At 38.4% G+C, this 27,292-nt stretch overlaps 1 protein-coding gene and 1 long non-coding RNA gene across 5 annotated transcripts in view; one reads left to right on the top strand and one right to left on the bottom strand.

The window, feature by feature from the left end:
• RSRC1 (arginine and serine rich coiled-coil 1) overlaps nucleotides 1-27,292 on the top strand; it is a 365,671-nt gene that overhangs the window by 264,123 nt on the left and 74,256 nt on the right. The gene's annotated exons all lie outside the window — the stretch shown is intronic.
• On the bottom strand, nucleotides 12,224-25,952 carry LOC120371807. 2 transcript variants are annotated; one of them, XR_005584585.1, is made up of 5 exons: nucleotides 25,640-25,952; nucleotides 16,231-16,288; nucleotides 15,071-15,144; nucleotides 14,214-14,258; nucleotides 12,224-12,938 (listed from the first exon to the last, which is right to left on the bottom strand). It is a non-coding gene; the product is annotated as an uncharacterized LOC120371807 (long non-coding RNA). The 2 variants fall into 2 exon arrangements; XR_005584586.1 differs by lacking the exon at nucleotides 14,214-14,258.

Raw genomic sequence — 27,292 nt, 5'->3', positions numbered from 1 at the left:
GCCTTGCTCCCTAGTAATATCTGAATGTGATTAAAAAAAAATTAATCGGTTGTATTGTAATCTTTCCCCAGAGCGCATATGCAACACCCCCACCCCATATCCCCCAAGTCTAGTCTTAGCATGTGAAATTTTAGCATTTATCAGCAAAATAATTGATGTATCTAAGTGTTCATGTATTGCAGAGGATCTTAGACTGGGGATTGAGACCTCCTGGCAGGTTTTAAGTGGGCAACTGGTGGGTTGTGGCATAATCACCAAATGCCACTAGAACCCAGCCAGGGGAGTGAGCTAAGGGGAGGAAAGGGACAACTCTCCTCCTTCAGTCCTGCTGAAGCTTCTCCTTCTTTTCTCTCAGTGCTCCGCCAGTTTCTCATGTTTTAAGTGTTTTGTTATGTCTGTTGGTTAGACAAAATGCTCAGCACTTTATTAATTTCCGGAGCACAAAGCTCAATTTGTTTGCTCAGGTTTCTGAAAAAATAGGCATATTAAGGGCATATCAACACTAAGGACGCTACAATGGCACAGCTACAGCACTGCAGCTGTAGCGTAGTGCTGTAGTGTAGACGTGCTACAGCAACTGAAGGGTTTTTTTCATCGCTGTAGTTAATCCACACCCTTGAGAAGTGGTAACTAGGTTGACAGAATAATTCTTCCATTGACCTAGTGGTGGTGTATCTACTGCGCTTAGATTGGCTTAACTACATCTTTTAAGGGAGTGGATTTTTCACACCCCTGAGCAACATAGTTAGGTCAACCTTAATTTTAGGTGTAGACCAAGCGTAAGAAACTTCAGAGGCATTAGTCAGGGTAGGTCTATACTTACCGCGCGGGTCGACGTGGAGAGTTCGACTTCTCGGAGTTCGAACTATCGCGTCTAATCAAGACGCGATAGTTCGAACTCCCCATGCACTCCGGTAGACTCCGGAACTCCACCACCGCGAACGGCGGTGGCAGAGTCGACCTTGGAGCCACGGACTTCGATCCCGCGGCGTCTGGACAGGTGAGCAGCCCGAACTAAGGTACTTCGACTTCAGCTACGCTATTTGCGTAGCTGAAGTTGTGTACTTTAGTTCGACCCCCCCCCCCTTAGTGTAGACCAGGCCTCAGACTCATACTAATATTCTATCACCCCATTAGTAAGTTCTATACTAGCAACATGATACCTCATTTTTCCTCTCCCTCTGCTTTTATTTATTTTAATTCCTAAGATAACACTTTAAGTTCAGAGACAACACTTTGAACTATGAAATAACATAGATGTTGAAATATTTAAATATTTAGCCACTTAATGATTAAGTTATATGTTGGGTATATATCTGAATGTTTTTCTCACAATATGGATGTTGGTAGGACTCGCTTCAAACCTCTGCAACTTCATCCAGGTGCTAATTGGTCTCAGTGAACATGTTAATTATTTGTATTAGCATAGGGCTTAGAAACTCCAGTCAGGATCATTCTGCAAATAATGCTGGTTTCTCCAATGATTCCGTTGGTGGTTGGGAGATTCTCTTCTTATTCTTACATATTATGTGAGCAGTTAGCTTTACTTCTTTTCTGTGGTCTCAGTTTGAGGTCTAACACTGCTGTTTCTTTTGGTCAGACAGCCAGGAATTGCTGTTTTAATTTGATCACCCTGTTCTAATCTTAAAATCTGTTTATTTTGGAGTAGTAATAGGCATACGTCTCATGTCCTTAATTTCACATCACTTTTACTTGGGATTGATCAATTTGCTACATTAAAGGTATCCATTACATATATATGTACACTCTAAAAATCGTTACCTGATTTATATTGCAAAACCACAATCTCAGTATGCAAGTTTTGCATCATTCATTGGATTTTAGTTGATGCTGAAGACAAAGAATTTTGAACAAACTTCCAACATTAGTTTCTACATGCATCTTTTCTATCGCACATGTATCCTGGTGGAACTTAAGACAACCAAATACAATTGTCAGGATCTCCTTTTCAAGCTGGGCATAGTTTCTTTCTGCCTGAGTAAGGCATGCACTTAGTCCTTCAGAAGATGAACTGACAGTAAATGTAACTGACATAGTTAAATCATATATTAGTGTACAGGTGTTAAATATTTTTCACTTCTTAAATGCCTAAGACCTGGCAATAGCATTGCTTTCTCAAAAATGTTCTGATGCATTTTAATACATTCTTTAAGATACCTTGCACAGATTAAAACATAATCCATTTCAAATTCAACCTTTTATAATCTCTCAAAAATGTGTGAAATTACTTCAGAAGCAGAATTGATATTAATAGCTGTTGTATAACTTTCTAAAATTCAAATGGTATATTAAAAATTACTATCTTAGAATGTAACTAGTCTAATTTGCTAATATGCGTATCTTGCAGCTAATAATGAAAACATCTTATTCTGAGATCTTAACTGATACTTTTTCAATTGTTTTCATTGGATATGAAATCATTTTGTATGATTATTGAAATCATATGGCTCAGTGTTCATCCCTTTGGCTTTTCAAACAAAGCAAAAGAATGAACCTAGCCTATAGGTTGTTCTGCCTTTTCAATAACTTTTGGATTTTCCATATTGAGATTGACTTGAACTGTTAAGGTAAATTGATTTTTTTTTTTAAAGGATTCATCAGTGTTACTATTTATTTGGCTAACTTAAAGTAGCATTCTCTTTTCAGACTTCATAGGTCTGAGAACACCTCTGAGGATTTTCATAGGATAATTTTTTTGTTAGACAGGTTTTTAGTTTTAATACAGGTGGTACATCTTCATTTATTATTTTTGAAACCGGTGACTTGCTCTTATTTTGAAGTAGTAATAGGCATATCTCTCACAACCTTAATTTCACATCACTTTTACTTGTGATTGATCAATTTGCTGTGCTACTAAGCAGGGGCGGCTCTAGAAAGTAGGCTGCCCCAAGCAGCGCGGAGCGCTGCGCCGCCCTTCCCCGGTCCCGCGGCGGGTCCCCTCTTCCCGCGGCTCCGGTTGAGCTCCCGCCGGCATGCCTGCGGCAGGTCCACCGGAGCCCGGGACCAGCGGACCTGCCGCAGTCATGCCTGCGGGAGCTCAACCGGAGCCGCGGGAAGACGGGACCCGCCGCAGTCATGCCGGCGGGAGCTCAACCGGAGCCAAATGCCGCCCCCCCGGGAAACGGCCGCCCCAAGCGCCTGCTTGGCGCGCTGGGGTCTAGAGCCGCCCCTGCTACTAAGGGTGTCCACTATATGTACACTCTGAAGATCTTCACCTGATTTGTATTGCTCTATCCTGAATATGCAAGAAGTTTTGCTTTAAACATCTGTACCCTTTTCTTAGCTTCACGATTGTTACATATTTTTCTTTTAATATTTTCATTGTGCTCTAGTACCAAATGTGCGGGATATACATCTGCCATTAATGTTTGGTGAATTTGAAGCAATTTGCTCTTCCAACTGTATATCTACTAGGAGTTCCAAAATAACTGCCTTGCTGCTTTCCAAGAATGTGGACATTCTTGGCACTAACTTAATGACATACTTTTTGAAAAGTGATTTCCCTCGTTGCATTGGTATATTTGACCAAATGCTGGACTAATTTTTGGCTCAAGTTCTCAACCACGTAAAGCATATAGGAGTTTTTTCCGCTCATAAAATTTTGATTGATATTTTATCTTTAGTCCTAGTTTCTCTTGATCCCGAATCCATTTCTCAATAATTTCACAGGCTTTGCAAACGTCTGCTGCTCAGACTAAGTTACAGTAGCTTCTCCCGGAGCAGTCTGCACCTCACTTATTTATTCGGTATTCTACATATAAAACCATTTTTATATTAAAGAATTGCATAGCTCTAAAGGTTCAATCCTTCTCCCACTGAAATCCAGATGGGAGTATTGCTAACTGATTTTATTGGTACCAAATTGAGCTTTGTCAGTATGCATCAACTGGCTCACATTGCCCATGATGATGATTATAAAACAAATCTCTTAAAGGGAATGTTTTTCTGAGGTTATAGTAATTCTTCAATCTATATCCATAATCAGTAATAAATCCTCCCTGAATTATATCCTTACAAAGTTGCTGGGCCTGTCTCTCAAAGAAATGTAAAGGTAATAATTGGAGATATACCAATCTCCTAGAACTGGAAGGGACCTTGAAAGGTCATTGAGTTGAGCCCCCTGCCTTCACTAGCAGGACCAATTTTTGCCCCAGATCCCTAAGTGGCCTCCTCAAGGATTGAACTCACAACCCTGGGTTAGTAGGCCCATGCTCAAACCACTGAGCTATCCCTCCCCCCAATGACAATGTCATTGTCTGAACTTAAGATGCCTTCATTGTAGTCCTCATGGTGCTAAAAAAAAAAGAAAGTATTTGCACATTTGGAGGAAACCATTGTTTCTTTTTTTATTTAATATAATTTCTTAATATGTAAAACTTACTTAAAACGTGTTGATTATAGAGAAGACAAGACACTTATTAATGTTATAAGTGCTCATCTCAGACTGAGTTTTCTCAGATTCTGGAAATATCTAGTTAACACTGGGAATGCTCAGATATTTAACTCTGGTATTAGCTGAATCATTCACATAATAATATCTCATTTACTAGTAACGTGATTCCTTTCCTTACTATGTCCTCATGGTTTGCTTGTTAGTCCTCTGTTGTTTCTGTGTCTCAGATGGAAGGTATTCAGTCTTTTTAAGTGGTGTTACTTATTTTAAGGTTCTACCCAGCTAAAACTATAGATGACTTTCTTGGCTGGGCAAGTTTGGAAAAGCTGTGTATGATGGCTGCTTGGTGGGCCAGGCTATACAGAGGAAAGTTCTTCCTGTTGCACAAAATCAAAAAAAAGGAGAGAAACATAGTATTACAAAAAGGACACGTTGGAGCTGACTGGGAGAGGAGAGCTCATACAAAGTAATTCCTCATGTCATATGCATTACAGCTCCTTAGCTGAAGCTATTGCAATAGCAAGAGTTGCAATTGCTCCCAAGGCTGGTTCCATATTGGATAGAATCTAACCCAGTTGTTGCATTTAAAGGCAAATGAAAAGCTTTGAGTTGGGGCTTTAGTACATTGATTAATTTTGTGAGAAAGTCCTGCTCAGGTTTGTTGCTGATGTCCCCAATTCCATTGATGTTTATGGATTGAACTCCCTTCTCCTCCCAGCATCTCAATCATTCTTTTAATGTAGGTGCTTGAGGAAACTGGAGTAACTTTTAACCCCGTTGCCCTCTTCTCCCTAACTGAGATCTTTTTCCAAACTCAGACAGGAAAATATTAACTCAAGAACCTCATTTTGTTATCACTCACATAATAATTTGCTCCCCTTGGCAGCATGTCAGATGGCATGCTGAGTATGCATATTGTATCTGACTATGTCATCCTCAGGAGCCCAATTGCTGTTTGGGTGGGGTAGATCTCAAATGCAGCCGTAAGTGTCTGCATAAAGTCAAAGTCAATATTGTGCAGCCCTGTCTGAGCTGGTAGCAAACCTTTGGAATAGTTAGTAAAATCCACTACGGTGAGTCAGGAGCCATCTAAATAATTTGGGGTTTATCATTAAAACATATTTAAGTTGAAATTTCTACCAGACTTTGTGTGGGAAAGAAAGAAGTTAGAAATGTATTAAATAATAGATTAATTTACGTAGCTAAGTTCTTATCAAGCATCTTTTTTTCCTCTCTCTAGATATTTAGTGGTAGATCTTTAGCTGGAGTAAACTGATTTAGCTCTACTGAAGCAATGGAGCTGTGCCAATTTACACTATCAAAGGATCTGTCTCTTAACTTTGCAATTGGGAATCAAGAATATCTAGGTAGGGTGAAGGACATGGGCTAAGAAAAGTTTACTACTGGTAGCACTATTTTCATAGTAGTAGAGAAAAAAAATATATATATATATACTGGTCTTTTGACGTCAAGAATAAAGCAATTGTTGTTTGAAGTATTTCACTGAAAATGTAAACATTTTCTCCTTAGAACTATCTAATTTTTAAAACGTACACATTTTAAAAAGTAATGTGTAGATACTGTAGTATTTCCATTTAATTGCTATGGATGGCAGCTTTCATACCACCAGCCCCACAGTCCTCTTTAGAAAATGTTATAATGCCCACAAAGTATCCATTTGTAACTGCTGTTTCTGTCTGTTTATAACCAGAGAAAGAGTTAATAAATGTAATGTATTTGATTTGGGGAATCTGTTCTCATCCTCTATTACAGATTGTCCATTATGAGTAAAGTGCACTGTAATTTAATATGGCATTGTATTAAAATCCAATGTGTCATTTCATTTGGCTACCTTTTAGAAACATATCAACAAACCAGATAGTGAAGCTAACTAATTATTTAATCACTTTAAAAAAAAACTGATGAAAACCAGTTATTTCTTCAGTAAAGGAAATTCAGATTATTTTTCATCACATAAAATGTTGTGCCACATTATTTAGATTTTACACAGAGATTTGAGATACTTTTATTTCTGAATTACTAGCTGAAATAGATTTGTTTTGGAAATTTAATATCTTAGATTACTAAAAATAACATCACAAAACATATTTGTTATATTCTTAATTGTTTTGACCATAGAATTAATTTTAAAGTCAAAAGGGGCACTGCTTTTTCATCATTTCTAGTTCAGAATATTCAGCATGTCACAGATGTTCATGAATAATGTCCATTTAAAACTGTTGGCAAAGAGTGTTGGTGAGTTGGCTAGATGAATTAAATGTTGGGGGGATCTGACAGGCAGCACGCTGCTTTGTGATCATTCCAAAGTTCTAATAATCTCCCTCACCTTCTCTGCCTGCCACTAATGAAAGAGAATAGGTGATTGCACCTCAGGCTATGTTCTGCGCCTAATGACTCCTCCAAAGGCAGATTTATGAAGAAAAAATTAACTTTGAATGAGGATTGAATTGGCCCTGACAGTCTGATAGACTGTGACACAGATTCTGTGGCAAAACAGACGTAGCCCTAATTGATTATCAATATTTTAAGCAAAGTGATGAAAATAAGCATTAAGTGATGAGAAAGGCAGTCTTAATACAGTAGGCAGTAACCAGGATATAGTGTCTTTGGGGAGGTTGGCCCTGATTGCCATTACTGAATTTTATCTGTCAATTTTTACCTTTTGCTTTCCAACGTCCATTGTCCCTTTTCAGTGTACTTTTTTCCTTGCAGATCTATGACAGGAATGTTAATATTCCCGATATCCCTGACAAGGGTATCTATGCTGCTCTTTCTCTAGACAAGTTTGTTTAATGTTAAACCCATTTTGACTTAGCAAAATACAAAGTTATTCCTATATGAAGTTGTGTACATAATTTCTAGATTTCCAAGTTTATATGCCTTATATTTTATGCCCTGTCTTAGTGCTTTATATTTTATGCCCATTAGATTAGCAGAAAATAACATTTTGAAATTTTATAAATTTTAAAATGTATTAGCATTGTGAAAACTATAAACCAATTGTAAGGCTAAATAAGTGTGTATGTTTATAAGCACAAAAGCTGCATTAGGAGTTAGAGTGAACATGAGAAGAGCACTTTAGGTTTTACTTTTTCTGATCTTACATATATTTTTCAACATACTGGAAAAGACATAAGGCCAAATTGTGCTTCTTACAGGCAGAATTTCACTGCTTAATTAGTTGCTGGAAACATTATGTTTGAATAATATTATGAATAATGTTTCCAGAGGCACTGAGGGAAGTGCAGGTGAGCAAGGATCTTCACTACACCTGTAGAAAAGATGAACCACCTGCAGCACATCCATCCCAGGTCTGGCTGATGTGCAAGGAGATCAGTACTGTAGCACTGTCCTCTCAGACTAATTTACTCATTCTTGAGTGGTCAGTATGTGTGGTTTAAATTAAACAACTTTGATCCAGTATGTTTGCAGCCAATTTATGGTTATCTCTGACACAGTGGAGGAAAGGGTTCTCTGCACTCTTCTGGACCTTAACCCCCACAAAGGCACCATTGTTATCACATATTACACTCATATGAATCAGCTGCAATATTTGGGACAGCCATGGCAAGAATTAGACATGTTCTTTAATTGTTAAAATGTAATAAAATTGGAACGTACAATGCTGTATGAATTAATGATAGTTTTATTGTAATTTTTTTTGGAGGGGAGGAAATCTACTAAAATGAATGAACTATATGAGTAGATATTTGATTAGCTAAATTATTGTACTAGATATTTCTTAATTTTCTTTTTTTAAGACAGATGCTTTCAGCCTAGGATAGGTATCAGATAATCCTAAACAATAAAATAAAGGACCATTTATGGTATTGCATAGGAGTGTACATGTTAACTATTCATATTTTTGGACTAATGATTTTGTTAAATAACATGCATACTTTTTCTGTTTAAGAGCACATATATGTAACATTTAATTTTTTTTTTATTCACTGATTTGGGGGGGTGGATGCATAATAGATAACTTTGCTTGCCAATGTATGACTATTCAACAGAAAAGATTTCCATAAGCCTTGATAAATTTAATATAATACAGAAAAATGACATATAAATTAAATAAAACCATGGTTTATACTTGTATATTTACATGTTTGTGAGCTAGCTAAATGTTTTATAGATGTGAAATGCTTATTTTTCATTTAAAATACAAACACCCAGACTTGACCATCTGAGAATTTTCAAATTAATATTGTGGGTTTTAAAACTAAATTTAGATCTCATTTTCTTAATGTCTATTTGAGTCTTCATCCCTCCTTTTTTCATTTATTGTCTCCCTCTGCACCACATTATTAAGGCCCTAGTCTTTTTCACAAACAAAACTCTCATTTATGTCATTGGGAGTTACATGTGTGTCTGGGCTAAGGACTCAGGATATATATTAATATATATCCAGATTATTATAGGAATGCTAATACTTTGCACTTACTGAGAATTACATTTTATAAATGCTGTTCAAACACTAAATTATCTTTGCAACATTCACGTAAAGTGGTTAAGGGTTATAACACTTCTACTAAAAGTGTTAATATGTAACAAAATATGTGGCGTGCATGCCAAATGTGTAGCATACGTATATATATATATTTCTTATAAAATATATAGTGTGAATGTGTTTGTATTCAAATGGTTGAGGATTTGGAGGAAGGAGGCATGCTGTTATGTAGAACAATGCTGCCGGGGATGGCTTATGTTTTATTACAGAGAACTATTTCAATTGTTGTATATTGCATATAATGTAAATAAAACTTACATTATAAAACTGCTAATTTGGTACAAAGCATGGCATAATTATGAATTGTAGATATTGTATGACTAAGTTATGTGTGATAGTAAAGTGACACACATAACTGAGATTGATATTTTAAAAATTTGTCCTTTTCTGTAATTAGTCATCTACTTTACCTGTGAAGATAACAGCAATATTTAACCCTCCCCCCAACTTACTAGTATCAGTTCTTTCTGCATCATAACAGTAATATATTAAATCTAAGTGAGCTACATCTACATTCTTTATGGAATTTTCAAATACCCGTTAAATAAAAGAAACACATAGTCTTATTAAAAGTGTGCTTTACTTTAGCATAATTTTATTACAACATACATTTTCTTAGCTGAAATAATTCATGGTACAAGTAGATCAAAAGGTTCCAGTTCAATTTAATACTTAAAGATTAGACAAATTCCAGATAATGAGTGCTTTGTCATCTGTCATCTCATTTGTTACATTCCAGTGGACAGACACAGTATTGAAAAGAGTGGAAGTAAATTATTCTTGTTGCGCCACCTAGTGAATCTTTGATGCTGCGTGTGACATTTACATTCACTGACCTTTTTACCATTATGCTGATTGCTTCAAATGAAACACAGTGGAAGATGAATTAAAATAGCACACTGAGTTATGATATATTTTCTTACATTTTAATTTGTGTATTTTGGATGCTATAATTACAGATCAGTTTCTAAATATTAAAGTGTTCCCTATTAATATACCTATATATGTAGGCCTATTATATAACAATATAAATGGGGGGTGGGAGGGGTGTCTTTTTCAAACTGCTATGAAGTTTCCTCTATTAATCCTTGGTTTGGGAGAGGGGGGGAAAATAGCTATTTGTGTTTTCTTATAAATCATAAACAGTCAAAAATAATGGAATAGGAGGGAAATTTTTTTAGACGCTCACTTCAGAACTGAATAATCCTTAACGGAAAGAGTCCTATAGCCATAAACCACGGCAGTTGGTTCATTTCCTATATGTAATTTGTATGCATGTAATTTTTTGTAATTAGCAAGTGGTGTTGAAACTTTGACTGTCACATTTGTTTTTATTTCAGTAGTAGGTGGATTGGTTTAAAAAAGTCACCATTTTTTAAAAAATATGTGAAGGAGATGGTTCTCTGCTGGTGTAAAGCGGAATTTGAGTTAAATTTATGCCTATGTACACCAATGAAGAAACTGACCCAAAGATTTAACTACACAGCTCTCATTTTGATGTTAACTGGAAGTCCTGCAACTAAATCTCAATGCAGCTGGAATAAACAGCAGTAATACCTTACTCTGATAACACTTTAGGAGTTAAAGGATCTCTCTTATAGACTGTGTACAGTATAGGTATCACTTTTACCACCATTGATATGTAACCACCTACAGTATGGGAGGAAATGTGGTGGCCAGCAGTTCTACATAGCACTTCTTTTATGGGTAAGGAAAGAATTACTCTCATACCTTGAGAAAGGGAAAACAGAAGAACGTAGAATGTAAATACCTCAATTAGAATTTGGCTAGGAAACTTAGCATATCACTTAGTCTTGGTATCAAAGGCACATGTAAAGGAAAGAGGAAGTGGTGCTCCTTGCCCAACACCCCACAATAAGTTTTCCGGGTCAGAACTTGCCAGGGCGGCTGGTTTGATGCTGTTCTGGTGACTTCAGCTAATGGCTCGAACATTTCCTGGTATCCCACTTTGGAGTCAAGGTTAAGTCATACTTGCACACCACCGGGTGGGCAATGATACTTATATAAAAGATAAATACATTTATATACAGTACCTAGTTTTTAAACTGTCTACAAGCAGATGGATAATTCTTTTCTCATGTTTATAACATTAATACCATGTGCACAGACACAGTGTCTTCCCATAGCTGAAAAACAGATAATGAAAGCATAAGCAAATAATGTATACCAGAATGATCTTTGGCTGCACTATGAAAATATATTGAGATCACATTATAATTTTTACTACTTCTGTCTTTTGCCATCACTGTTAATTCTTTATTGTATTCTTATATTCAGTGCTACTGAAGTAGAGAATAATTCCATACTCACTATATTGTATTTTATTGTCATTGTACCTATTATGAGGCATATATCTTGTAGAACTAATTGTAGGATTAACAATGGTTCCCTGACACAGAATCTTTGTGAAATCATTGATAATCACCAATTTTATCTGGTCTCAAACTGAGAAATGCTTACGTACTTTATGCTGTTTAGAAGATGTTTTGTTTGTAAAGGTCCCGCCCCACCTTTTTTTTTTTTAACTGAAAACCTGCTTTCATGATTTGTTTGATCAGATGTAGTCTGAGAAGGGATTGTTCAACATTTCCTGTTTGCATAATATTCTGCAATAAAATAGTGTATTGTAATGCAGATTGTTGATTTTTGCTGCAGGTTTCTGTAATCCTTCATGTTAAGCTACATACAGCATTGGGCTCTGTAGTGGCATCGCGTCTAATTATATTGTTAATATATTAGCAGGACTAAACTTAAGTAAAGAAAGAAACTTCTAATTTTTTAATTCATAGCATATTTTTGTCTTACAGGTGAAAAAATTGTGCTTTAAGGAATTTTAGTTATTTTTAGTAGTTTATTTCAATACATGGCATTAAACCAGGAAAAACCTAACAGCAGCTGTTCTGAATGAGTTCTAATTTAAATATATGCTTAAAGACCTTTTATAAACAGTTGTTTTATTGTTTTGATTTTATTAGGAGTGAATATTCTGTTTCTTTTAATATAGATTTGTCAGAATGTCTGTTGACATTAATGTCTTGCAGGACAAAATACATAGTTCTAAAGATATCAGTCAAAAGGTCAGGCTGCTTCCATCCATTTATTCATTCCAAATATACACAATACATTCAGTTAGAAGTTCTATAAATCACCTCAAATATTTATTATTTGTTATTGCTTGAGTAAATCCTGGTTTTGCTATTAGCTTGGTCATCTTCACATCACTCTTTATTGTTGTGTTGGGGATGCAACACACATTACAGTGTTGTCATATATCTCTATTTTTGTTATAGAGGAGGACCTTTTTTTCCCTGCACGTACTCTGTCAGGCCAATACTACTGCTATTTCACTCACTTGTAATTTGAGAGAACAGAACATGTTTGTTCATTAATAGGCTAATAAGATGTCCTACAGTAATATGCTTGGCACTACACCCAGGAGAATAAATGCAACAGTAACATGATGTGCCTGTTTTTTTTGTCTAGGGCAGGGTTTCTCAACCACTGGTCCATGGACTGGCACCGGTCCCTGAGATCTCCCTGCCACAGATTAGGAAGGCTGCAAGGTCTTTGATACTGATCCCTAGTATAAGAAAGGTTGGAAATACTGGTCTAGGGCATAAGAGTCCCAAAGTAACTTCCAAAACATAATTACAGCTATCATGCTTTGCACTGTGCCACCAGACAACTATGTGTAATGATTTTTAAATGCATTTATTTTTGCAGGGTCTGCATTTTGAGGGCAGTACAAAACATCATAATACTGGCAACTCAACTAATGGTAAACCTTGAGACTCTTGCTTTCTAGGCATGCAAATGAAAAGCACAATGTAAAAGATGACACGCTTGGCCTTGTGATGACTTCAGGCATTCTGCCCAAGTAGCAACCACCTATTTACTTTTAGTAGAGAAGTGACCAGTGTTGGAGGAGGTTGGTTGCTTCAGTGACAAACACTTTTTTTGAGGTTGATGGATCTGAAATTTAGAAAAAGAGAAGGGTAGGCAAAAATCCAGAGACTCAGTTAAAATTAGATCATCTTGATGTGTACTACTTAGGCTAAGGCAAGAAGGTGTCTGTGTTTGGAAACTTGTGCATGGTCATTTACTATAGAAAAGGAGGATATCATGGTATTTATCTCAGAATATTATTCTACTAATAATAGCAGCTCTATTCCAAATTATATCTATATTGAGCTTCAAAAAAGTTATATAAGAGACAGAAAGCCCTCCAAGCATTTAAAGAAATTCTATTCTAATATAATGGCCAAACTTTGAGCTGTTTTATATTTGTCATTATATTGCAGTTAAAGTATACAATCTTCTATGCACAGCTTTTCTTCACTGTGAATTAAGAGTAATTAGTGGCTTACATATTGAAGGAGCAAGGGAAGAAAGCAAGTTTGCCTCTGTCTTTGGTACACCAGCTAATAGTAGAACCATATTTGGTTTGCAGTGCCTATACAGTATTTTCATTATCCATCTTTTTAAAATAATTGGAGGATTCATATCTATTCTGCAGGTAAATACTAGTGGGCAGTATGAATTTGCATTGTTTTTCAGAAGTGACATGGTTATTGAAATATTTTTGAGAGAGTTGACAATCATCACTGGTCCACTAATATCCTAAGACTGTGATAATAAATCCTTTCCCTCATGAATATACATTTTCATTAAACTTAGTGATACACTAATGTTGTCAGATTTAAACTTTATGTATTTTTAAAAAATCCTTAGCTGTTCTGTTGTTTAAATTATTAGTACCAAAAATTATTTTTAAAATGAACTTACATTTCACTATTTGTGCTTTTACTTTTTAGCATTGTACTGTACTTAGCACGAACAGTGAAAATTGACTCATCTCCCTTTTTTTATAATGTATTCAGTGTCTGGCTTCAAACAGTACAAGAAGACGATATTATTCCTTAATACTATTCCCGCTGAAATTTTAAAATACATAATAACTAGAGGCACCTTTCTGTGGATTTGGAACCTTATCAAGCTTGATTTTGCGCATTCTAAATGTTGGGTCTAAGCTGACACCTGATGGTGTGATTTTAATTGAAATTTCAAACGTAAATTAGTTTGGACTGGGAGTCAGGAATCTTAGTTTAGATTTTCAAAGCAGTCTAGCAGATTTAGACATCTTCCACTTTATTTTATTTTAAATTGCAGTTTATTTTATGTGACTTGTATGTTAAATCAGTGAAAGAATAAGGAGTATAACACAAACAGTGCTTAGAATTTTCAAACCTGTATTCTTGTAATAATCCTGTTGAAATCAGTGGGATTCTTCACCTGAGTAAGGGATTACAAGATCATTCACTAATATTTTAAATAATTGATAGAGTGTATGGGTAGATTTAAACATGACTAATACATTTTAAAAGGGAACTGATTGTTTCTCCTCCCCCTACTTACTTAAATTCAGAGTTGGTACTTTTCCTGCAATAATCGGTTTGGTATTTTATTAAGAGACATTTCAGTTCACCTTTATTTCACATTCTCTCTCTGGGTAAGGCCCTGATTGCACACAGACATCCCTATAACTGTGTGTAGCACCATTGAAATCAATAATCAGAGGCTTAATTAGTGTTTCTAAGGCACTCCATGATCCTCTGATGAAAAGTGAAAAGAATTAAGGACCCAACTCTGCAACCTTTACTCACAGGAGTAATCCTTAACTCTCATGAATAATCCCATTGATATCAATGGGACTGTTTGTGTAAGGACTACTCATATTAGTAAAGATTACAGGACTGGCCTTTAGTGAATATGCACAATTCAGAAGTAGACCTAGTTTACGGGAAGAATGCTCTTGTGGTTAAGGAATAGGGGCTTGTCTTCATTATGGTCTAAATTGTTGCTTCTGCGATTGATGCAGCCAGCATCAATTTAACGGATCTAGTGAAGACGTGATAAATCAATGGGAGAGCACTCACTAGTCGACTTCAGTACTCAACCCCCACAATAAGCGGAAGCTATGTCAACAGGAGAGCATCTGCTGTCAACATAGCATGGTATAGACACCGCTGTAAGTCCATCAAAGCTATGTCGACTTAAGTTATGTATCTTGTGTAACTTAAATAGTGTAACTTAGATCAACTTACCTAATTAGTGTAGATGAGGCGTTAGGAGTGGTAGTCGGGACATCACTGACTTTTCCTGACTCTGGTGCAGTTTTCTGTTTTGATGTTGGGTAAATGACTTAATGTTATTGTGACTCCATTTCCCCATCTATATAACTGGGGGGGGAGGGGAGGATAGGGAGAGGGGTAGTACCTTCATATCTCTGAGGGATGTTGTTAAGCTAATGGGCCTGATCCAGAACCCTTTGAAGTCAATGGAAAGACTTCCATTGGTTTTAATGGTCTTTGGATAAGGCTTACTGTTTGTAAAGTGCTTTGAGGTTTCTGATTGGAAAATACTACAGACAAAAAGGTATAATTGCTAGATATGAAATAGATATGCCATATTTTTATAATTAATTATGATCATCCACATGTTTTTCACCATTAAGAAACTTGTTTCCCAGAAACAAAAGCTTTTCCGTCCTGAGCTTCCAGATCCTGTCCAGCATTATTATAATTTTAATGAACTGATTTTTTCTACACACTTTCAATTTCTCTTGCCTTTCATAGTGTCTCATGGTTTTGTGTATCTGTAACTAGGAAAATTAAAGATATTATAAGAGTGATTGTATTCTACCCACAGCTGGTCATTTCATATCTATATGCTGTTGGTACTCCCAAGTATAAGATCAGCAGCACTGCATTTAAAAAACAAAAATTAACTAGTGTCCATGAGAGAGACACTATGGAGATGGAGGGGATGTTTGAAAAAAAGGGAGGAATGCAATGGAAGGGTAATCAGAGGAATGTTAGGACTACTATAGTGTAGATTAAAAATCCTATGAAAAATATTCACTTTTAAAATATGAAGCAGTATTTGAACAGTTTGTATAACCTGCTTCATGGCTTTTGAAACAGGCATAGGCCCAGCTGCTTCGGAAATGGGTGTGCTGTATCAAAAAAAAATGTAAATATGTTTAAGCAATTTTCTAAAGAATATTAATCCTTTTGAATGAAAATAGACATACCATATACATCCAGGAGTGTTTGTTTAGCAAAACTGCTGGATGTACTTGGCATACTATTAATCAGTGACTTAGATTGTCAAAGATTTTGTAACCATTTATTTTAGAAATCTTTTTATGGAACAAATAAAGCTTTTGAAGCTTCAAACCTCAGAGAGAGGGGGAAATACTTACAATTTTTTTTCTTGAGGACTGAGCTTGTAAAAGGGAGAATGATCGGGGTTAATTGAACCTGTCAAGGGAAAGGAGAGTAAGGAGGAACTCTAGGAAATTATGTGATCAAAAGTATGAAGACAAAGTGGGGTAACTATGTGCTCAAACCTTTCAGTGTATTCTGAAAGCATAAACCCCCAGCAACTGTGAAATATCAGAGGAGCTGGCCAAGTAAGGAATAATAGGCCAAATCTTCTGGTGATTTAAATCAATATCGCTCCATTGAAATCAGCTCCTAAATATGGAGTCAATGGAGCTATGCTGATTTACACCAGCTGAGGATCTGACCTAGTGTTTATTCATAACTCTCAACTCACTGCTCTTCATTTCCAGTATTTTATCTCTGACGTCTTAGCACCATCTCATTTCATCTCAATAATAAAGTGCAATTTATAGATACAAACATATATTCAAAGAACTCTATTTAAATATTGTTTAAAAAAAATAGGTGAGGGGGCCCACAGCTAATTCACATGAAATGTTCTAATATTATTTCCCTCAAATAAAAGTATTTCAGGAAGGTCTTGATTTTGCTTCTATTTCCAATTTGTTTATGTAATAACGTGAACAAAATATAATTATCATTAGAAAATAATCAGTGTTGTGTGAGTAGAGCTTATAGCTATCATCTGAGGAAATCCTCTCCAGATTTCCCCTTTCCAGCTAGTATTTTGGGGAGATGAACAGGGCTTTCTGGTTATATAAGATACTTCCTTAGGACTTCATTGCCTCTCCAAAGGTTATGGCTTTTCCAGACCAAATAAAGGAGAATATAATGGGTATAATGTATCATACTTGAAAAATATAACATTTTTAAATGTAAGGGCAATTAATTGTTCTCTAGATTTTAAAATATAATTTCCAGAATGTTATTTCAGATATTGTATTTATAACTTCTTTTCATGTAAACTAAAACTTTATTTGAACCTTTTGATCATACTATATATACACACTAAGAACAACATTTGTCTGTTTGTATTAAACATCTCGAATTTGAATAAGATAACACAATTTCCTAATTGGAATTCAGAGTTAACACTGAGATTTCATTTCATTTTGTGGCGAAAATGTCCAACAGTCATTTATTTGGTAATTATTTCAGACTAAGTTAAATCTAGGGGGAAGTGTTTACGCTTTCCTTGAATTTCCTGCAGTATAGTCATATCCATTTTATAGTTTGGCCATCCTGTTGTCCTATATACATATTTCCAGGAGTTGAGTTATTTAGGTTATATGAAGTAGAAATTACTTCTGAGAGTGGTTACTGTGCATAACCAGAATTCTACTTGGAAGATAATGGTTCAGAGAAGTGGGTGAATTGAAATTGCTTTGGTATTAAACGATGGTGGTTTGGTTTTGTTGTTAATAGCGTCTCTTGTAAATTTAAGTTTTTCTGGTCTGTGTGTTTATATTGTGGTACTAGAACTTAAGGGTTTTTATTTTCAGCTCCTGCATATGCAAAAGAGGCAGCTAAATAGTGAATCAGATGTATTAGATGAGATTGATCCTGTGGTGCTACTTGATTTGCCTTGGCTGCCTGCTGTGCCTATGTCTAGATTGTTGTGTAGAAGTCTATGGATAATAATCAGGAGCAAAGATTACTAAGAAAGAGTACTTTCATTATTTTAACAGGGTTTCCTCAAAAGTTCTTCCCACCCACCAACAGTGCCTTTCATTTCTTTGGCCCTTTCCTGAAAGCCTCCTGGTAGTTTTGACTAAGTCTAAAGTAATTATCAAATAAAGTCTGAGCTATGGTTCTTTACATTCAAATTTGTATTTGTTCTGAATGCTGATTGTATGTAAGGAAGGAAGGGAAGAGAGGGAAACATGTTCAATAGCAAGATACACCGCTACCTCGATATAACACCACCCGATATAACACGAATTTGGATATAACATGGTAAAGCAGTGCTCCGGGGTGGGGGGCTGCGCACTCCGGTGGATCAAAGCAAGTACAATATAACACGGTTTCACCTATAATGCGGTAAGATTTTTTGGCTCCCAAGGACAGCGTTATATCGAGGTAGAGGTGTACTGTATATGATTCATGTCTATTTGTGCATGTTAAGTACAATTGGTTGCTGCTCAAACTGGCCCATATTTTGAAAGATAGTTTTTCCATTACAGCTAAGTCACTTATGGTTCTATACTTTAATCACTGATTTGTAGCCTATGCAGCAGATAACTTTTCTTTTTGTTATGGGTGGTACTCAGAAAAACTATTTTAAAAATGTGTCTGCCTTTGGCATTATGTAGAATAGATGGCAGTGTGAGAAATCATTCTGTGCCCTTAGTAAATTGCATTCTAAGGATGACCCTGTCCCTAAAACAGATTTAATTAAGGGCATATCATGTGTAATACAAGGCCTGGGTTAGAATAACACCACAAACATCTCTTTGAATCTCTAATGATGTACGCTTACATATGGTAAATTGCAAATTAAACAAACAATTTTTTTGTCCGTTCCTTCCCTTTCTTACAATTGTGTATTACCTGGTATTGATTGCGAGGAACTTCTGTACATTTTATTGATCCTTTATGGTGCTCTGACATGGCTGGTGATTTCCATGACACTTTCTGACATGTGATTGCATCACACTAAACTAAGTAAATTTATGACAGCATGGTGGCCTACTCAATCTAGTGATATATAGCTCTCCTGACCGATGACATCTTGAAAACTAGAATGTAACTGTATATGTCAAAAGGAGTGCTTGGAACATTGCATAATCGTTGGGCTAGTGAAAACACATATCTGGGTACCAGTGGCATATCCATTGAGAAAAATTTGTTGCAGTAATGGATGACTGCTTGAGCACTCTAACAGTGGGATTTTGGCTCTCACCTCCACTTGTTCTGGGATTCAAACATATTAAGCAGGTAGTCTGTCAGTTTCTTCACAGATTCCTGTAATATGAATGCAAGGTGGACACTAGGAGGTGAGCTGGCCAGAAGAGCACATTTTGTGCTTTGGTTTGACCTCCAAGATAGAGAAGGGAAGTGGAGAAAAGACAATTATAAGTTAAGTCTCTGGATGGCTCACTAACTGATCTGGAGAAATGAGTCGGGCAAGGTCAGTGAACAGCCTACCAAACAGCAGCATAATGAGATGGCACAGAAATGGCTGCATCAGCAGGAATGCAAGAAATGAAGGCATATCCAGAGCAGTGGTGGGCAACCTGCAGTCCGCAGGCCACACACAGCCCATCAGGGTACTCTGCTGGTGGGCTGCCAGACAGTTTGTTTACATTTGCATCGCCACCCACAGGTCCCAGTGGCTGTGGTTCGCTGTTCCTGACCAAAGGGAGCTGCGGGAAGCAGCGGCCAGCATGTCCTTGTGGCCTGCGCCGCTTCCCGCAGCTCTCATTGGCTGGGAATGGCAAACCGCGGCCACTGGCAGCTGCAGGAAGCTGTGCAAATGTAAAGAAAGTGGTGGCCCACCAGCGGATTACCCTGACGGGCCACAGGTTGCTCACCGCTGATCCAGAGGGTTAAGAAATGTGTAAAGGATGAGACGTTTAAGAAATGGTTGGAGAAGACAAGCAAGTTTTCCTCTAGGGCTGTCCAATTCTATCTTCTTATGCCAGACTTTTCAACTCTTATTCATGGCAGACAGGTAGACACCCACCAGACTCAGATGCTTGTAGTGTTACTCTGCAATACAATATTCAAAAGGAATAACTGTAGACACAGCAGAAGGAAGACATGCAAAATTATTCCGAGATTTGCATAGATTGGCCTTAACTATGTTTAATAATACCAGTCTAGTGGCAGCAGATGCCCAACAGGAGAGGGTTCACTCATTCTTGGATGTGACCTGCATCAAACCCCTTTCCCTAGATTAGTAATCTGGGCCTCCTACCTTAGTACACAGTTCCAGGACACATAATGACCAGCAGGCCTAACCACTTATACATTCCAATGCATAGCTTTTCCCCACTCACCACACATACTCTTTCATGTGTGTTTAGAGTTTAGCTCCTCCATCATCCAGCAACGCCCCTACCAGTCCCGTCTATTTAGCCCTTTTGAAATCCCTGGAAGAATTAACTTTCCATGTTCTCACAACTACACCACATTTTGAAGGCTGCATACTCAACCATCCTATGCTGGTTGGCCTTTTAACTAACTTTACTTAAAAGACTAGCCACCTCATGCAACTTCTAACTCAGCAGCAACAGTGCCATTAAGAAGAGAGAAGAAAACTGATAATAGACTCTTGTACAGAGCAAACCAGCATAAATACAGAACCCAGCAACCTAATGCAAATTTTAAACACAATAATGGCAACAAGAGCATCATACAATTCCCTTCTCCCCACTTTACTCCTCCTACAGTCATGCAACCTTCCCAACCCTGTAACAGCAATGAGAACAACTTCCTATGCTAATGCATAAATGAGGGGGCACCTGGATGTGAATTTCACAACATTCCTGCCTTAGGCCAGCTCATGTGTCCTTTTTACCTAATTACCATTGTTAGCACTGTCCTGTCAGGGGGGTGGCAGCCACTGAAGGCACCATCATGGCCTTGTTCCCTCCTTTTGTATAGATTCCAGTCTCTTACCCCTAACCCTACTGAGACCTGCTAATCAATCATGTTGACCTACACGGCAATAGCCAGTTGAGGTACTGGTGCCAAGCCCCTCTCTCTGTCCTTGCTCCTCAAGGGTGATGGTGACACAATGTTCCTCTTTTCTCTCTCTCTCCCCTTCCACTGTCTCTCCTACCCACACTGGCCTTCAGAAGCAATTTGCTAATTGAAGGACTTGGTTGAAATGCCTATCCTGGACTTGAAAAGGTTAAAGCAGGCTGGAAAGAGTAAACCTGGTCAGTCATTCCAGTTATTGCTCCAGAGAATTACCTGGCATTCATTGATCTACTGTTGTTTATCTTTATCCATCGTGATTGTGCCTCAAAAGGAACAGAACCTGTAGTTCTGGCCAACAACCTGCATTTCCATTATCAGGATCTCCATTCAGTCTCTCATCAACTGCTAGAGTATTTACAAAATTCATGGCAATTGTTTTTCTTTCTTCAGTGAGGACTATAAAACAAGCTAAGTGACACTTTTAAGTTCAGCATTTTTGAGATGTGACTATCAGGTATATGGAAGCATGGGAGGAAAGGGAGTCATGTTCGCATAACTCAAAGATTTTCCTTAAGTTTCATGAAAAAATTCATATTCATAACATCAAGCATGGAAAGTTGCAACGTGAAAGGAATTTGTTTTAGAAGGTTGTTATTAGCAACTGAAAAAGAATAGAAAGCTGATACCAACCTTGACTATTGTGTTAACTGCTGATACTTGAACTTCAAATGAACGTTAACGTTTGTGTTTGTAACTAACAAAGCAGTGCCAGTTCTTCACTATATTTATTTGCTTGTATGATGTATCCACATCCCTTGCTCTTTGTTTTGGCTTTACTTTGAAAGCTCTTTAGGACAGGGATTGTCTCTCTTGTATTTGTACTGTGCCCAGCACAATGGGGCACCAGTCCTGATCGAGATCTTTGGGTGCTAACAAACTATAAATATTGTTATACTACTACTACCTCAAAATACTGACAGTGGATTCTCTCTTCTGTTGCTCTGCGGTTATTAATGGTTCATTATCTGATGCTGAATGTCTGTACGTATTCCAGAACTTTATTACTTTAGTGTAAATAAACTTCTGTAACATGTCTGTGTGTCATTTCCCTGTCTTTCAGAAGGAAAAACAAAATCAATAGAATTGTAAATTTATCTGCAGTTGAATGAGCTCTAAAATGCTGAGAGCCTGAATTCGAGCTCCTTTTTTATTTATTTATGTATTTATTTAGAATGCTTTATAAGCAGTCAGACCGTTGTCATACTAGCTGTTTATCCATGCAAGAGACCCAGTTTCAAGAGCAACCTCAGCATTCCAACTACCTGGGTCAGTTAAGACCAGGGTATTGCTGAAGTGACTTATTTGGTCTTCTCTGGGTGATGTGCCACTGCTGATCTCCTGTGAATTATATTGGTTTGTGTGTCCCAACCTCCAAGTTGAGGAAAATGTACTGAAGAAGCTTCTGCATGGAGAATATTTTTGAGGATTTTTGCCAGCCCATGTAATACTGCCAGAAAATGGAAAGCTGAGGTAGCTCAAGCTCATGCAAGTTGTGGCTTCCTTAACAATGTATATTCTGCTACAAGTTTTTGTTGTTGTGGAGTTTTAATTACCCACACATCATGGTTTTGGCTATATTTACACTTTTATTGAACTGTTAGATAAAACACAGTACTCAGGATGCCAGCAGAGTTTCAGTTAATTTTTTTTAAAAAGTTGGGCACGTCAAAAGTTTATTCTAATTTGAATATTTTATTTGACTGCTCCAAAGTTTTGATTGTACTCAGACTGAGTACAATGTATCCAGGGAAAAAGACTAAGCTCGCAATGTGTTTACTTCTAGATGTTTGGCCATTGATTCTTGACCAAAAGAATGCATCAGAATGTTTACGTGTTCTATATTTCCTTAGGTGGTGAGCTACATGTGTTATGTTCTACCCTTTAATTTGGGAGAATAGCATAGAGATTTATACAAACTCAATACTAGAGGTAAGTGAAAGGGATGAATTAGATTTTAGAAGAATTTAGTGGATTCTCCATCTTTTTAGTGTAATCTGCTCTCATCTATGTATTAATTTCACCAAAACAAACTCAGTTTGTGATTATATTCATTTTGCTAAGTGGAGGTAGTGTAGTAGTCATTTTAGGAATTCCTTTATGGGGTTGGGCAGTGAAAGTTAGGGAGTAGGGTAAGGTGAGAGATCAGTATTGCCAACCTCAAGAGATCAAAAATAATGAATCAGACCCTAAAAAATCTTGAGTGGCCCAAAAATGAGTTTTTAACCCAGTCATGTTTTTAATCTGTTTCCTGACTTTTTAACTCCCCTCTGTGCCTCTGCCAGTTTTTGTGATAGCTTCAGGTTGAAAAGTCAACTTTTAATGCATGCAAAAGTTCATACCTGTCCTTTCCTGCTCAGAAGCAGACTCCACTCACCCTCTCTACACCCCTGAAATATGGGAACTGCCATCCATTTTCTATTACTGTCTTGACACAGCAGCAACACTTCTGACTCCTTCTGCCCTGGGACTTCTCTACTTGGGATCCAGTGGTGCCACTTCCTGGAGTTCCCACTCCCTACTTCTCTGCTGCACCAAGACCCTCACTCTGGTATAGATCCATACGTGAAGGTAGGGCAGGTGCATGTCCTCAGCCCCAAAGCTCTTGCACAGATCTCTGATTGTGTGCCCAGCCCCAAAACTTGTGGGATTAGAGGAGCTTCTAGTGGGATCGCAAGAGCTGCTCCTCCAGGCTCTAAAAGCCTGTGACTCATTATCAGTTCATGAGAATTGGCTTTCTCAGCTGCTCAGAGAGGCCTCCTCTTATCCACCACTGCTCCCAGGCTGTTCTTCACAATCCCCGAGTCGTGTTTGGCTCCCTGAACCATAGAGTGGCAGCTATTATCATGACTTCAATCTTACTAAAAGCAGTGTGAGGTGACAGCCAACTTTATTAAGGGCAGCCTCACTTCCACATGCAGATAGATGGTAGGGAAATGGCAGCCATCTTGCTGACTTCAGACACACTGACAGTAATAGCAGATGGTGATCATTTGGAATAAGGAAAAATTCATGAGTTGGCACCTTTCATCAATTTTTCATGAGACAGGTGAAAAACAAAAGAGATCACCCCAAAATCACTAGAGTCCTCGAAGAAAACCTGAAAAAATTATGAAATTAAGTTCATAACTCTGAACACTAAAAGCCATGGACTTAGCAGAGACAATGGTTTTATGGCTGTGATGCTCTGTACCTCTGGGGAACAGCCAGCACCCCCATGTTCATCCTTATAAAACGATTATGTGGTATCCAGGGCAAAGTTTGTCATGTTGGGTGTCTTTGGAAGGCTCATGATGCACTGAGCATTGTTGTTATAGTGATGTTACTCGTTGTTACAGTTGTAATTTCATGTATATAGTTATGAGGCTGAAAATGTGTCCTCATGGCTTGAAACAGGCCCAGGCAAAACTCTCCAAGAGCAGAGGGGCAGTTCACACCTCATCAGGGCATGTATGGGACAAACCCAACCCAGCCTCACAGGAACAAAGGACACTGGCGTAGGCAGCAATGAAGGACCTGTTGGACTCTCAAGTGAGTCACCCCCCTTCCTTTAGTCAGTTTGGGACTACGAAGAGGTAATGCTCACCTGACTCTGAAGTGAGGGGGGGATAGCCAAGAGGGAAGAAAGAACATGAAAAAAGGGAGAGATGTTTGCCATGCTCTTCCTCTCTCTCCCACCTACATCTACAGACACCTCATCAAGCGATTGAAGCGCTGATCAAAGGGGAGAGCCTGGCTAAAGGGCAACCAGCCAGCCTGTGGTGAGAAGCATCTAAGTTTGTATGGGCACTGAAAGTGTTAAGATCAGCTTAGAATGCGTTTTGCTTTTATTTCATTTGACCAAATCTGACTTCTTGTGCTTTGACTTGTAATCACTTAAAATTTATCTTTGTAGTTAATAAATTTGTTTGTTTATTCTACCTGAAGCAGTGCATTTGGTTTGAAGCATGTCAGAGACTGCTCTTGGGATAAGATTGTTAAATTGATGAACTCATATAAGCTTGTAGCGTCCAGATGGCATAACTGGACACTGCAAGATGGAGGTTCCTAGGGTTGTGTCTGGGACTGGAGATATTGGCTAGTGTCATTTGGTTGCACAATCCAAGGAGCAGTTTACATGCCAGAGGCTGTGCGTGAAAAGCCCAGGAGTGGGGGTTCTCACAGCAGAGCAGGGGAAGGCTGGAATGACCTAGCGGATCACTGGTCCAGATAACACCAAGGGAATGTCACAATGGCCCATTACAACAACTTGTAACACACCAGCTGGCTACCAACCCTACATTAACACTTTTGCAGGTATAGGACAATTGCTCACTTCATTTTACATGGTCTCCCACAACATGTACTGTGACCCTTATGCCTAACCATCTGTCCCACCTTTTATTTAACTTGAATACTCTGATTTCCTTCACCAGACATGAAGAGCCCTGTGAAGCTTGAAAGCTTCTCTTCCACCAACAGAAGTTGAGCCAATAAAATTGCCTCACCCATACCCATACCCATACCCATACTCTCTCATACCCTGTCCCTGTCCCCAACTCAGCTACAAGAACACTGCAAACAGAAAATCTGGAGGTCCACAATGACATTTGTACAAATTCACTTTCCAATGCAGAGCTGTAGTCTGATTTGTTTTTAGGAATAATGTTTGGTACAGATAGAATGTACACAAAGAAAACTGAGGTTACGCAAGTAGGGAAGTGTAACGGGGCAGCGACTCACCCCTGCAGCGCCTCCTGTCAGTCATCCTGGGAATTAGCTCTTCAACCCAGGAGCGCCCTCTGCAGGCTAGTGTCCTGGGTCCCGAGTCCTTCTTGGACCCCAGTGCCCCTTTCAGACCGGGATGCTGCCCCCTGCAGTCTCCTCTTCCCCAGGGAACCCACCCCTATCTCCACCTCACCTCAGTCGTAGGCTACTGCCAGTCACCAACTAGCCCCTGTTTCCTGGGGCAGACTGCAATATAAGCCACTTATCACAGGCAAGGAGGGGTTTGGACCTGCTGCCTCGGCCTAGCCTTGGGCTGTCCCCTGCAACCCCAGTACCTATTTGGCCTTATACTAGGCCGCAGCCTGGGGGTTTCCAGGCTGAAACTCCCTTAGCCTTCCCCCAGCCCTGCTCCACTCCAGGCACCTTATCGAGCTCCCCAGCAGCCAGGCCCATCTCCCTCCACAGCTAGAGGAGACTGTGTCAGCACCTGGCTTCACTGGCCTTTATAGGGCCAGCTGGACCCTGATTGGGGCGTGGTCCCCAACTGAGGCTGCTTCCCAATCAGCCCAGCTTTTCCCCTGCCCCAGCCCTATCCCAGGGCTGTTTTAAGCCCTTCCAGGCAGGGGCGGGAGACCACCCTGCTACAGGAAGGTGGAAAAGGAGCTGTTGACTTACATTTTAAGAGGGAAGCTGAAGCAGAAGAAAGGATTTGCATACTTACAAAGTATCCTTAGTGCCTTCAGAGAGAGACCTGGAGAATGTGCACCCAATGTGCCTGGGCGGCAGAGAGAAAGGTGGCAGGAGTACTGTAAGACTGGCAAGTAAAGAACAAACTGAAAGGAAAAGTGTATGCTGCATGTGTCTGTCCCTGTCTGCTGTACAGTTTGACAACAGTGGGTCTTGCAGAGATGGAAGGAAAGAACATACAGGTAATAGAAAACAACATACTGAGGAAAATGGAAGGCCAGTGAAGGGTAGGTTGAGTGTGCCTGGAAGAAATGAAGGGGAAGATGAACTTGGGACTATAAGTGATAGATAAGCTGGAGAGTGCATGTTTGAGGTGGGCTGGACATGTGAGAAAATGGGAGAAGAACGACGAGTAAAGAAAATATGATGGGGGAGGGGAGGAGGACAGCAAGAAAGGACATGGGAGACAGGGGGTACAATGGAAACACTCAAGAAAAGTTTGAAGAGAAAAGGACTGAAACGCCAAGATCTGTGAACCCATGCCATGGACTGAAAGGAGTGACAAAGAATCATGGGCACCTTGGACCCCATGTAAATGAGAAAAGGAGTCAAGAAGTTGAAGTGAAGTTCAGTACATGTCGACTAATACAGAATTAAAATGTTTGAGCAATCCTCAAAGCAACACACAGGCTTTAGCAACTGCTATTGATTGTGTAACTTCATAGACCTCTGTGAATGTTTAGGGGCTAAGTTAAATGATTGTTAATGAGTATTTTAGGATATATGACTGTGCTTATAATACTTACTAAGCTGTGACATTGTCCATGTAATCAGCCAAGACTGTAAAGGAAACTTCTATATCTGTTAAATGACGTTTTTAAAAAACCCTACTTGCAACCATGTATAGTTAGAAGGCTTGAAAATTGACAGTGTAAAGTTAATTTCGCTAAAATGCATATTTAGCTATGATATAGTAAACCA

The sequence above is a fragment of the Mauremys reevesii genome, linkage group 9, assembly GCF_016161935.1.
Source record: "Mauremys reevesii isolate NIE-2019 linkage group 9, ASM1616193v1, whole genome shotgun sequence".
In the NCBI taxonomy this organism is placed as follows: Eukaryota; Metazoa; Chordata; order Testudines; family Geoemydidae; genus Mauremys; species Mauremys reevesii.
Note: the sequence above shows the minus strand (reverse complement) of the source record. Positions and strands in the feature narration are given on the sequence as shown.